Source organism: Pleurodeles waltl, chromosome 2_1, assembly GCF_031143425.1.
Source record: "Pleurodeles waltl isolate 20211129_DDA chromosome 2_1, aPleWal1.hap1.20221129, whole genome shotgun sequence".
NCBI lineage: Eukaryota > Metazoa > Chordata > Amphibia > Caudata > Salamandridae > Pleurodeles > Pleurodeles waltl.
In genome coordinates, this window is record NC_090438.1 from 152,350,103 (window position 1) to 152,363,342 (window position 13,240).

General features: G+C 43.6%; 1 pseudogene; it reads left to right on the forward strand.

Annotated features, from left to right (window-relative positions):
• The first annotated feature begins 6,234 nt into the window (after nucleotides 1–6,234).
• LOC138259459 (oxidation resistance protein 1-like) overlaps nucleotides 6,235–13,240 on the forward strand; it is a 108,885-nt pseudogene continuing 101,879 nt past the window's right edge.

The following is a 13,240-nucleotide window of genomic DNA, read 5'->3' on the forward strand; positions in this document are numbered from 1 at the left end:
TTTAAACACATCTAGATTTGAAATATCTAATGATTTAAATTGGTGTTGTGGTCTTTTAGAATTTGGCAGACTTTCCTTGTAGTCCAGAACACAATTATTGTATGCCATACAGACATGCATTGACAAACGGACCCATGGCAGTCTGTTCACTCCGAGGTTTCTGACAGTTTAGCCAAATGAGACTCCACCATCAGAAATCTGGCACTTGCCTTGACTCTGATAAAAGAGGAGAACTGCAAGTTTGTCAGATGCTTTTGGGTGAATACACACATCCTTCACAATTAACTTATGCTCCATGTCTCCAAGGAAGTATAAGAACTCTATTACACTGGACAAAGTAAGGATCCCATCTCCAAAATAAGTCTTTATTATCTCACAAATGATAGCATCATACATTTACTTCATTCAGTTAAATATTGACTACTAATTACTAAGCAGGCAGTCCTAGGTGAGTGCTCGTAGAAAAATACTGTGGTAAAGACAAACTCTTGTGACTTATCTCTAACAACAAACAGTAATTATGCTGTTTTCTAGGCCAGCATTTGGAATCTTATTAAAGAATACAGAGAATTCCTCCAAGGCACTAGTATTGGAATCAGTTACATGAATATCTCCAAGTATCACAACCCCCACCCTCATCTCAGGAGTCTCCCACGGTTCCATTATGTGGGTCATCTTCTATATGGAATCCTTTGAGATTCCATTCCGTACATTGATGACACACAACTCTGCTGAATGGTCGAATTTGCAAATACAACCAATGAAGGAAGTTGCCAGAAAATTAAAAATGCCCCAATTTAATCTAAAGCAGTGATGCCAACAAGCAAGTAAAGCAAGTGAGCCTAACTCACCATAGAACAACTTGCTTGTCTCTTTCATCCATGCATCTATCCATTCATTCTTTTACTCTTTCATCCACCTGCTGAGATCCACAACTTCACCTTTACATTCTGCCATCCATTCATATCTGTCATTCAGACTTTTCCCATTTCATCCCTCTATCCATCATCCATACGTCCATCCACTCTGCCTCCCAAAACTTTATCTATCCATCCCCTTAAAGATCCATGTACCTAGACACTCTGCCATTCATTGTCTATCCACCCATCCATCCACCCATTCATCCACCCCTTCAATTTGCCTTCCATTTACCCATTCTGCCATCCATCCATCCATCCACTCTGCCATCCATCCATTCACTCATCCATCGATTCATCCATCATCCATCCTGGCAGCCATGCAGCTACCCATTTACTCTGCCATTCTTCCACCCACCCACTATGTCACGTATTCATCCATTTTACCATTCATCCGTCAAGCCATCAACTCTGCGATCCATCCTTCAGCCACTCTTCCATTCCTAAACCCACTCATCCATCGTTCCATCTTTCAAACCAGCCACTGATCTTCTCTGCTATCTATCCATCCACCCATCCATTCATCCATCCATTCATCATTCAGCCATCCATCCATCCACTTTTCCATTCTGCCATCCATCCAATCTGCCATCCATCCACTCTACCATCCATTTATCCAGCAATCAATAAACTCTGCTATCCATCCATCCATCAGTTCATCCACTCTGCCATGCATCAATCCACATCTGCCTTCCTTCCATTTATTCACTCTGGGATCCATTAATTCTGCCATATATCAGTCCATTCATCCACACTGCCACACATCCATCCATTTGTCAACTCTGCCATCTATCCTGCCACTCTGCCATCCAGTCATCTATTCAATCTCCCATCAATCTATCCTGACATCCATCCATCATCCTTCCATCCACCCTTCTTTCCATCTGTCCTCTCTGCCATCCATTCATTCACCTTTCCACCCACTTATCCAACCATCCCTTTACTCTGCCATCCTTTCACCTGTTTAACCACCTATCCATTCACTCCCATCCACCTGTCCATCCATCCATCCAATCTAATATTGTTTCACCCGTCCATCCACTATCCATCCATTCGTTTACTCTACTATCCATTCACCTGCTATCCACCGTTTACCATCCGTCCTTTTACTCCACATCCTTGCACCTCTTCGTTGACCTATTCGTTCACTCATCCATTCAATCCTTTACTCTGCCATCCTTTTACCTGTTTGTCCACCTATCCATTCACTCACTTATTTATCCACCCATTTGTTTCACTCATCTTTTACTTACTCATTTATCCACATGCTCATTAATCCATACTTTCGTCTTATCACCCTTCCTTCCATTATTCCTTCTTTCTACCCTTTCTTCCAATGTTCCTTAATTCTTTCCCTATTCAATTTACCCAGCTGTCTTTTTTTTCGCTCTTGTTTGCTTCTGTTTTGACGCTGTATTCCAGCGTTAATGATGAGCATTTGTCCGGACGAGTTGCAAACAGAAAAGTCCTATAAGGAACCCTACCCCTACTATTGCTGCTAAAGTGGGGTAGTTCACGATGCACCTGCCGCCCGCATCTCATCCAGACCTGAATGTCCAGCACCTACATGAAGCTTAACCTAACTAAGATAGAATTTTCGATTTTGCCAAAAACAAACTGCAAAATGGATTATCATTCAACCACATTGTGGCAGAACACCGCATTCTACATCGAGAGTCATATTTACTTAAATGGTGGTACAGGGCAGCTCAGCAAGTAACCTTGCTGTGCTGCCCTGTGCCACAAGGAAAGGGCAGAAGTGCACTGTATTTACAAATTACAGTGAATTTCTGTCCTTTGCCCCTGCACTGGCACCCTTTTGACTACCTAATGTCAACGCGGGCACCCTTGCACCACGGTGCAAGGCTGCCTGCATTGAATGCAGAATTGTTTTTGCGCAGGGTGGAACATGTTTCCACACAACAAACAATCCTGAGAGGCTTTTTCCTCTTTCTATGTGTGCTGCATAATGCAGCACACATAGAAAGAGGAAAAACTAGGAGAAAAAAATATATTTCTCCTCGTTAGGCCTCCCCTAATGAGGTGCATGGGTTTGGTGCATTTCCAGGTTTACATTCCCTCGTAAATATGGGAATGGGTCAAAACCCATAGTTGTTGCTTGGAAAAACTGGCCACAGCGCCCATTGAACACCCCCCTGATGCAGGATAAGGCAACGTAGCAACTTGCGCTGCTTTGCCATACTCCATAGATATGAGGCCATGAAAAGCCAAACAAAGTGGCTTCATAGATTTGGGTCTGCAGTCTGTGCTCTAGAGCATCATAAAAGTGACTCTCCAACAGCGCACATGCTTGTAAATAAGCTCCCAGTCTTTGTGTTCAGGGATAGGGACCTTAACCCCAGCTATAACCACTAAGCGCCTTTATGCGTTAGAGACATAGCAGTCAGATGTGTAGCCTTCTTTAGACCATTAATCATGTAGCCGAGCAATGCCTATGAGTATTGTAGGTAATTTGGGTAGTATGCTAGATTGAGTAACAGAGGCCAAATTGCAGGCCAGGCCATTCCTGTGCACTTAAAATGGGGTGCAGTATGACTGAAAAAAACAAAAACAATGAATTTATCTAAGCCTATAGTTTAAGAATATTGCTGTTTTAGTGTAACAAAACCTCCAACATTTGTCACTAATCACTATCCTAGGTCTGTTTTTCAAGCAAAATTCAAGGTTTCAACATAGAAGGCCTTGTTGATACAAATAACACATACAGTCTGGAGATCCACTCACAAGCAATTCTACATATAGGACAGACATTTGTTATATTCTCAGAACACCTGTGTAAATATGCTTGCATGTAGTAAGTAACCCAGACAATGGACAAAAATCTGCATCCTTCTATATTTTGCTTTGCAGAGCTTAGTCATATAATGCCTCAATGCTTGTTCCGACCACATATGGTTAATAAATAAACCGTTTTGTTTCTGCCATTTCACCTGGATTAGCCCACTGTGAGTGCTGGACAACTTTTAATTTTCTGAAATTTTTTACCCCATGACTCATAACCCTGTAGATATCACTGACTTTAAATAAAATGGCAACTGTAAGTCAATCTCTTGTGATGGATAATTGGCTATTAGGGCTGTAAGAAAATTCATCCTGCCAAATGTTTCCCCATATCCGGCATTGTCCCACATCTGTACTTTCATGTTTGCAAATTCACTACTAATCTCCTTTAATTGGATTTCCTCATAATTTAATGGAATTTTAAAGACCCACCATAGTGGCTATTGCTTGGTGCAAAAATAGTTCATAGTGGGATAATTTACAAGTTTTGGAGGTATTGTAACTTTGGAGCTGGGGAGGGGGCACCAACAATGAGCATTTATTGCATCTCAATAATTCCTCAAAGTAATCATCCGATAGTTTTGAACTGGATAGCTGATAATATTTAAGTGTATTTCAATATATATATATTGCAAAGTAGTAGTTCCTCAATTTTGGTAATTGTAAACCACCTTCATTAATGAGACAATGTTTATGAATGCTAATTCTGGGATAGTGTTTTCTCCACAGAAAGCTGCTAATCATTGCTTCTGAAAATAGAATAATGAACCGTGGGAGTGCTCTCATGTTCATGATCATGACTGCAATTCTACCTGCTATCCAGTAAGATAAATTCTTCCATCTTTCTTACATTATAGCTATTTTCTATAATAAAGGAACATAAGTTAATTTGAATTGGTCGCTGAGACTTTTATTTCCAAGTCTCTTATTAGCTCCTTGGTATAATTCTTTCTAAGAAAGAGAAGAAGTCATTTTATGCTAGTATTTTAAAGCAGAACCTATGTTTTAGAGGTGTTGATCATGTAGCTCAAATACCTTTTCTACCATGCTAATATTTGGGTCAAGAAAAAACACCATGGTGTCAGCGCATAACATGAGATTCAGGGCTCCCAGCAGGGCTGAGATTATCTGACCGTACTAAAGCCAAAGGTTACATAAAAATTGCAAACAGGATTAGTGACTAAGGGTAGCCCTTCCTAGATTGTTTTTCTTTTCCCATCAGCCATAGGCACAGAAAATGACATCACAGCACCTCCCATCATAAACCTACAAAGGAAGTGACATCCCTGAATTTCCATCAGCCATCTGTACAGGAGGAGACCTTACAGGTTTTCCTACCAAAACATATTTAAAAGAATAAGCTAAGCAAGAGGACTTCATTTCTCATTGTCAATCAGCACAGGAGATGACATCATGGCACCCTGCACACCTCCACCCTCCCAGGACCTAATTAATGGAAGCTGCAGCATGGATATGCCAAAGGCAAGCCCATCTGTGCTCATCTGTGCCCATCCGTGCCTGGACCATGCTCAGCACCAGGAAGCATGGTCCAATTATTGCCCAGAAATACTCAGCAGCAGTCCGTAGACCGCTAGACCCAGAAGCATTCCCACAACTGCTGTTGAGCCACACCTCACAATACAGTAGGAGTTATCATCTGCACCCACTGCCAGTTCTCCAGCAGCCACCCAAGCAAACATTAAAATGCCCTCAACATCCCCCACCCAATACAGAAGCACCAACAACGCTTACACCCCACACTACAACACGCGCCACAGCAAACCTGCATGTCAACACCCACTCAAATGCATGCTTCCCAGCGCACAATTAATCAGCAAACACACAATCAAATTTGGGATCTGCTGAGTAGTGATGCACCTGACATCCTCTTCATCACAGAGACCTGGCTCAACCACTTATCAGCTCTTGACATTGCCATGGCAATCCCAGTGGGTTACAAGATTGCTGCCTTCACAAGCCAGGAGGAAGACTCACTATCATCTACTAGGAATCCATCAAATGCACAACATTCAGAGAGAATACCACCCCATTCATGGAACACCAACACTACAAGATGCAAATCCTTTAAAACTTCCTGCATGGAACCCCTGCCTACTGACCACATGGGCTACAATCCATCTTTACCAACCTCATCACCAACTTCATCACTCTGCTCACCATTGACTCCAGAGCGTACATTCTGCTGTATGAACTCAACTTTCACCTGGAAGACTGAATTGCTTCCAAATCTACAGCACTCCTTGACAGATTGAGCACAAACTGACTCACCCAACTGATCCCAGAATTAACGCACACCTCAGAACACACACTAAACCCTATCTGCACCACAAGCAACAGCATCAAACACAACTCCACCACATCACTCACATGGACCTACCACTATATTATCCACTTCCAAATCAACACACCTCAAGTCAACACCCAGCGCAAGTTCAGCATTCCAAGCTGCAGTTGGAGCCAAATCACAGAAGCAGACTGGCTCAGTGTTCTCAGCATGGATCAAGCTAGCTCCACAGACAACCTCAAAAATGACATCAACAACTTCAACTACTGGATCAAGAACCGTGCAGAGTCCCTCACACCTATCAAATGCAACAAGCATAGTAGATCAAGCAAGAAGACATCCAAGATACCAAAATTACACTGTAAACAGCTAGAAAGAAAATGGACAGCCAGCCACAACAGATAGAACTACCTATAAGGCTGACTTCAGACACTGTCGCCAGCAAATAAGAGACACCAAGAAAAATGCGCTACATTGAAGACAGCTCCAAAACATTCAAGGATAATTTCTTTATCGTGAGTGATGGATCTGACCCTTGTGGCAGGTTCATCCTCTGACTTTTTGCCTAATTCCTCCTATTTTTTCTGACCTGTCACTCTTGGCTCTAGGACTCTGAGGACTTTATCACTGCTGATCAGTGCTAAAGTGCAGGTGCTCTCCCATCTAAAGATGGTATGATTGGCTTATACCTAATTGGCATTTTTAATTTACCTATAGGTCCCTTGTACAGTGGTATCTCTATACCCAGGGCCTGTAAATAAAATGCTACTAGTGGGCCTGCAGCACTGCTTGCGCCACCCACTGAAGTAGCCTTTCAAACCTGTCTCAGGCATGCTAGCACATGCTAGCGCAGTTTCTGCCACAGGGACCTGTCATCTAGATTTACTTAAAAGGCCCAGAACCCCCCTTTTACTACATGTAAGTCACACCTAAGATAGGCCCTAGCCAGCCCTATTGGCAGGGTGCTATGGATGTAGAAGGCAGGACATATGCCAGGTTGAGTGACCTGTCCTGGTATTGTCAAATAGCCTAACCTGATGTCTCACTGCTATGAATGCTGCCTTCTCATAGGATTGCATTAGAAATGCCCTGCCTTATGTGGAAGGGATATTGTCTGATTTATGAGGGGTAGAGCAGGCATGTTTGTTATGATGATAATAAATGCTGCTTACTGGTATAGGTGTATTTTTTATTACTAATACCACTTCTAGAAAGTGTGAATTTATCTGTGCTTATGACTCAGGTGTTTTGCAGCTTAACTCCAATCCACATCTGGGCAGAGTGACAGTTGGGGCTTTGTGCATACTTTTCAGACAGCTTGTACACAGGGAGGGTGGAGGTGTCACAGAGGTGCATCTGCATACTGAATAGTCTTCCTGGGCTGAGAGAAGGGAGAGGTGGGGCACATCTACATTTGTAAAAGCTGTGCTCTGGCCTCACACAATAGGGTCGTTTACCCCCAACTGATGTTTGGAGCCTGTGCTGGAGGAGAGAGGGGGCACTACCAGAAGCAGTTGTAACTGGTTGGAAGCTCCTCTCCCCCACCATTGTAAAACAATGTAAGGACTGAGTATAAGTACAGGGGAGTTTTCCCCACAATTGGAGACTCTTGGAATCGTTTTGGAACGGGACACAAAAGGCTGGTAGGACTCACCTGGAACCACCATGGACTGCTTCTGCTTTGCTGACCTTTGACCTGCTTGGTCACCGTAAGGACTTGCCACCTGCTTGCATCCCTTTTGTGCTGGCCTGTTTCTGGGCCACTTCACCTGTGGGCCTGCTCCTTAATTTCTGCTCCCCAGGGGCAGGGTGCTGTGGCCCCTGACCCCTGCAACCCTGTGAAGCACGAGGAGTGCTTCAATATTGGACAAAGACTTAGCTATTTGAAGAGCACTTTACCTTTAATAGACTTAGCGCTTTTTAAGGGAAAGCGCTGCTTCTTTTACGCTGTTAGCACCTGGAAAGCGTTTTTACCGCCTTGAAAAAAAGATCACCGCCGCGACCCGGGCTGTATTAAGTGCAGCGCCGGAGTTGTGCTGCTTTCTGTGCCCCTGGGGCACAAGGAAAACTACAAAGTTGAAGACTGGAGCAAGCGCGCTCCTATCATGCCCCCGGGAGCAGAGCGCTCCGTCAAGTGCCCCGGGCCACTAGCAGGCACCTACTCTGGTGCCTGCTGCTCCTAACGGCCTAGGCAGGCCGCGACATCTGTGCTGAGCCGGGTGGGAAAGAAATCCTCAACGGAGGCTCCCCAGCCCCACATGGCCCCTTTCTCCTCTTCCAAGAAGGGCAGGGGAGAAGGAAGTCTCTCCCTGCCCCACCGGAGCCCAGGAGAGTCACATCAGGACCGTGGCGGGGCGGAAGCCTCATCAGAGGCCCCCACGCCTTGGTGGGCCAGTGCCTGGATGTTGGCCCCCCTGGTTGGAGGAACAGTGAAGGCCCGGGGGGGCCTGTCATTGAAACAGAGGGGGTGCGTGGCATCCCCCTCTTCCTTGAACTCCTGCCTGACATTGGCACCCCTCGTGAGGGCTGGTGGAGGCCCAGGGGGCCCCCAGTGATCAGGGGCCCCAGTAGGGGCCCGTCAGTAATGTAGAGGGGGTGCCTGCTGCCCTCCCTCTACCACAGAACTCACAGGAGGCCCCCGTTTTGCACTGAGTAGCACCTGGGTCCCCTTCTTCATTCTTTTGGCAGTGGAGGTGCCCTCATCCAAACCAGGTACTCCTAAGAGACAATGGGGGTTGTTACAACTTTGGAGGAGGTATTAATCCGTCTCAAAAGTGACAGTAAAGTGACAGATATACCACCAGCTGTATTACGAGTCCATTATATCCTATGGAACTCATAATACGGCTGGTGGTATATCTGTCACATTTGGGACGGATTAACACCTCCTCCAAAGTTGTAATAACCCCCAATATATATAACATAAGTTGTTGTTAGAGTTTTTATTACCTTATATGTTGCCTACCTGTTTTTAGGATGTTTCATATGTGAATGCAAATGTTCCTTTTATGAGCATAACATGCTAAAATGGTTTTCTGACTTGCCATATGTTTTATAATGTTCCTAATATGGGCGTTTATGACATTCTTATGGCAAGTGCTTTAGTGTAATAACGTGTTTCCTGACTACTGCTTATGTTGCAAAATACTGAGTAAACTGTGTGTTATATGTGACTACTGCTAGTTGCAAGAGTAACTAATGTGTAACGTTCTGACAGCTGCTAAGGTAGCAAGATACTACTGATATGTAATGTTTGGTCTAATAATTGTGTTGTGTACAATACAGTATATTTTCATATAACTTGGTGTTGTTTCCTTTGTGGTGGGGATAGTGCATCACATGTGTTGTGTGTGTTGTGCAAACGCTTTACACATTGCCTCTGGGTTAGGCCTGACTGCTCATGCCAAGCTACTAAGGGGGTGAGCAGGGGTTATCTTGGACGTGTAACTCCCTTGCCCTGACTAGATTGGGTGGGTTCTGCCTGGCTTAGGTGCATACCCTAGCCAACCAGAAACCCCATTTCTAACACTGAGGATTTCCCCTCACCCTTAGCCACTGTCAACAACACTGCTGCTTCCTAACAACTCTGTGACAGCCTATCCAACTTATTTCACAACAAAATCACAAATATCTGCAGCAACTTCACACATCAACCCAGTCCCAGAGAACTTGTTGCTAACATACTCACCATCAACCAAAACAGCCACCAGACCAAATGAACAACCCTGAACAACCGTCACCAGGAACAACACAACAGCAATCATGCAGACCATCCACTCAGGGGCCCCAACGGATCCATGCATGCCCCTACTACATCTACAACCTGGTACCAATCAGCACCACCCTGACCCACATCATCAACACCTCTATCACATAGCCATCGGCCATCCTCAAGAAGCCCACAGCTGACCCAAATAAATTGAGCAACTTGCAACCCATCTCTCTGCTCCTTTGTCCAGCAAAAGTGATTATGAAGGCCAACAACAAGCGCATCATGACTCACCTCGAACTTCACATCTTCTAGACAACACTAAATCATCAGTATTCAGAGAGGACCACAGCACCAAACCAGCACTCATCACAGCCACTAATAATGTTCAAATGATCCTGGACAGAGTATAAACAGTGGCCTTCATCCTACTCAACATCTTCATGGCCTACAACACTGCCTCCAATAACACCTTAATCAGAAGACTCCACAAGATTGGTATACAAGGATCTGCTCTCAAATGGAAAAAAAACAATGGGTTAGGCTATCAGCTTTCACATTAGAGGCCAGAGATTAATATGAAGAGTCCCACAGTGATCATCCCTCAGCTCCACTCATGCATGGCACCACTAACCAACATCATCCGATCACAAAACATCACCATCTCCTCCTACCCCAATGACAACCAGCTCATCCTGTCCCTAATGGACAAGACAATCTCCACCAGGACAAACATTACCAACTGCATGATTATGGTAGCAGACTAGATGCGAACCAACTGCCTGCAGCTCAACTCCGACATGTCAGAAGTGCAGGTCTTTGGCAAAAAGACCTCCTGATGGTACTCTTCCTGATGGCCATGGGACTTACTACCAACACCCACAGACCATGCAAGAAATCTAGGGATCATCCAGGAAGACAAGCTTAACATCTCTAGTCAATGCAGTATGGACCTCCTGCTTCCACATCCTACAAATGCTACAAAAGATATTGAAAATAGTTGCCTGAGAACAACAGAAGAACCACCACGTAAATACTCACTCATCCAGCAGGCTGGACTATGGCACAACTACATGGGAACCTCCAAACAATTCCTACATGGACTCTAGATCATCCAGAACACAATGGCAAAACTATTACTCGCCCTCCCATGCTTCAGCCACACCACAAAACACCTCAAAAAGCTTTGTGTGCTCCCCATTCAAAAGCACAGCCAGTTCAAACTTCTCCCAGCATACATACCAAACCCTACACACAACAGGACCAGCATATCTGAACAGCCACATTCACGTTCACCAACCCATCAATGCTCTGCCTCACTCTCACTTGCATACATCCAAAAAAGTACAACTGGAGGATGTTCATTGTCCTACGTTGCACCACAGACATGGAACAGCCTCCATAAACACATCAGAGCCTCCTCTTCACTTCTTGAGTTCTGCAAGAAGCTAAAGACCTGCCTTTTTGTTTCAGCATCTTGGAGACTTCACACCTGCACACCTGCGCAAACATCTGGATACCCTCCTGGGTGATTAGTGTGCTTTACAAATCAATATCAGATAACATACCATTAGTGCCTTTAGCTATAGAGATATATTTGGTGACACTGGCATCCAGTAACAAGAAGAGTAGCATAGCTACTATTCTGAAAAGAGAAGTAGTGACTAAAAAGCATAACAATCCAACATTTTGGGCCAATTAAGAAAGGTAACATGTGTAGTAAAGTTACAACTGCGGATTCTCTGCATTTGGGAAAGTATTGCCACACTTGGGGGGGGGGAGTTCCACATTTGGGATGGAATTTCTGCACTCTGCACTGCATGCTGAGATTCCACCCTGAATGTGGAGACTCCACCCTAGTGAGGAGACTCCCCACTTGTAACTTTACTACACGTAAGTTACCTTTGTGGATCAAGCCTACAGAGAGATGGAATAGTCAAACTTATAACCCAGTATAATGAAAACCACCAATTCCTGATAAAAGAGTATACCTGAAGGGTAAGGCAATGTGGGCCAAGATAAAATGTCTTTCAAATGCTTACCTGTCAATGTTATTCTACCTAAATATTATGTGGAAAATATTGATGTGGTAAATATTTGCCACCAAATAATGAGGACCAAAAAGTTGTGAAGGCAAGTATAGTTAGGTAAGTATAAGTTTGCTAAACCTAACTCCTCTTATATGTACCTTGACAATGCATATAGCTTCAATGTATGCAGATGGGGATTTTAGAATAATAAACCTTTGCTTGCCTCTATACACCTACATTCTCAAAAATTTGCCTCACAATGTTTAGGCTATGGTATTTTGGCAGTTTGATATTTCTCACCCACACCTGCCCAAACATCTGGATACCCTCCTGGGTGATTAGTGTGCTTTACAAATCAATATCAGATAACATACCATTAGTGCCTTTAGCTATAGAGATATATTTGGTGACACTGGCATCCAGTAACAAGAAGAGTAGCATAGCTACTATTCTGAAAAGAGAAGTAGTGACTAAAAAGCATAACAATCAAACATTTTGGGCCAATTAAGAAAGGTAACATGTGTAGTAAAGTTACAACTGCGGATTCTCTGCATTTGGGAAAGTATTGCCACACTTGGGGGGGGTGGGAGTTCCACATTTGGGATGGAATTTCTGCACTGTGCACTGCATGCTGAGATTCCACCCTGAATGTGGAGACTCCACCCGAGTGAGGAGACTCCCCACTTGTAACTTTACTACACGTAAGTTACCTTTGTGGATCAAGCCTACAGAGAGATGGAATAGTCAAACTTATAACCCAGTATAATGAAAACCACCAATTCCTGATACAATAGTATACCTGAAGGGTAAGGCAATGTGGGCCAAGATAAAATGTCTTTCAAATGCTTACCTGTCAATGCTATTCTACCTAAATATTATGTGGAAAATATTGATGTGGTAAATATTTGCCACCAAATAATGAGGACCAAAAAGTTGTGAAGGCAAGTATAGTTAGGTAAGTATAAGTTTGCTAAACCTAACTCCTCTTATATGTACCTTGACAATGCATATAGCTTCAATGTATGCAGATGGGGATTTTAGAATAATAAACCTTTGCTTGCCTCTATACACCTACATTCTCAAAAATTTGCCTCACAATGTTTAGGCTATGGTATTTTGGCAGTTTGATATTTCTCACCCAATAGCCTAACCTACAAGCCTATGAACAAATATTGATGGAACTCTCAGAGGCCTATTCACAAAAGTGTTTTTGGAGTAGGTTAAGTTGTAGTTCTGCAATAATATACTCTCACATGGTGTCATGGCTTAGCCCTAAATTGTTTACATTGGAAATAGTGTAGGTATTTTCAGGGACTTTTAATATAGAATTAGTACAAATAGAAATTACTTTGTCTTCTTGCACTTTTACTACTAGAGAGTTTAACATTTGCTGTACTATTCATACAGGCATACACGAGTATGTAAAAAGGAAACCCTGTAGTACTATTGCTTGTACTCATAAATGCTTTTATGAATT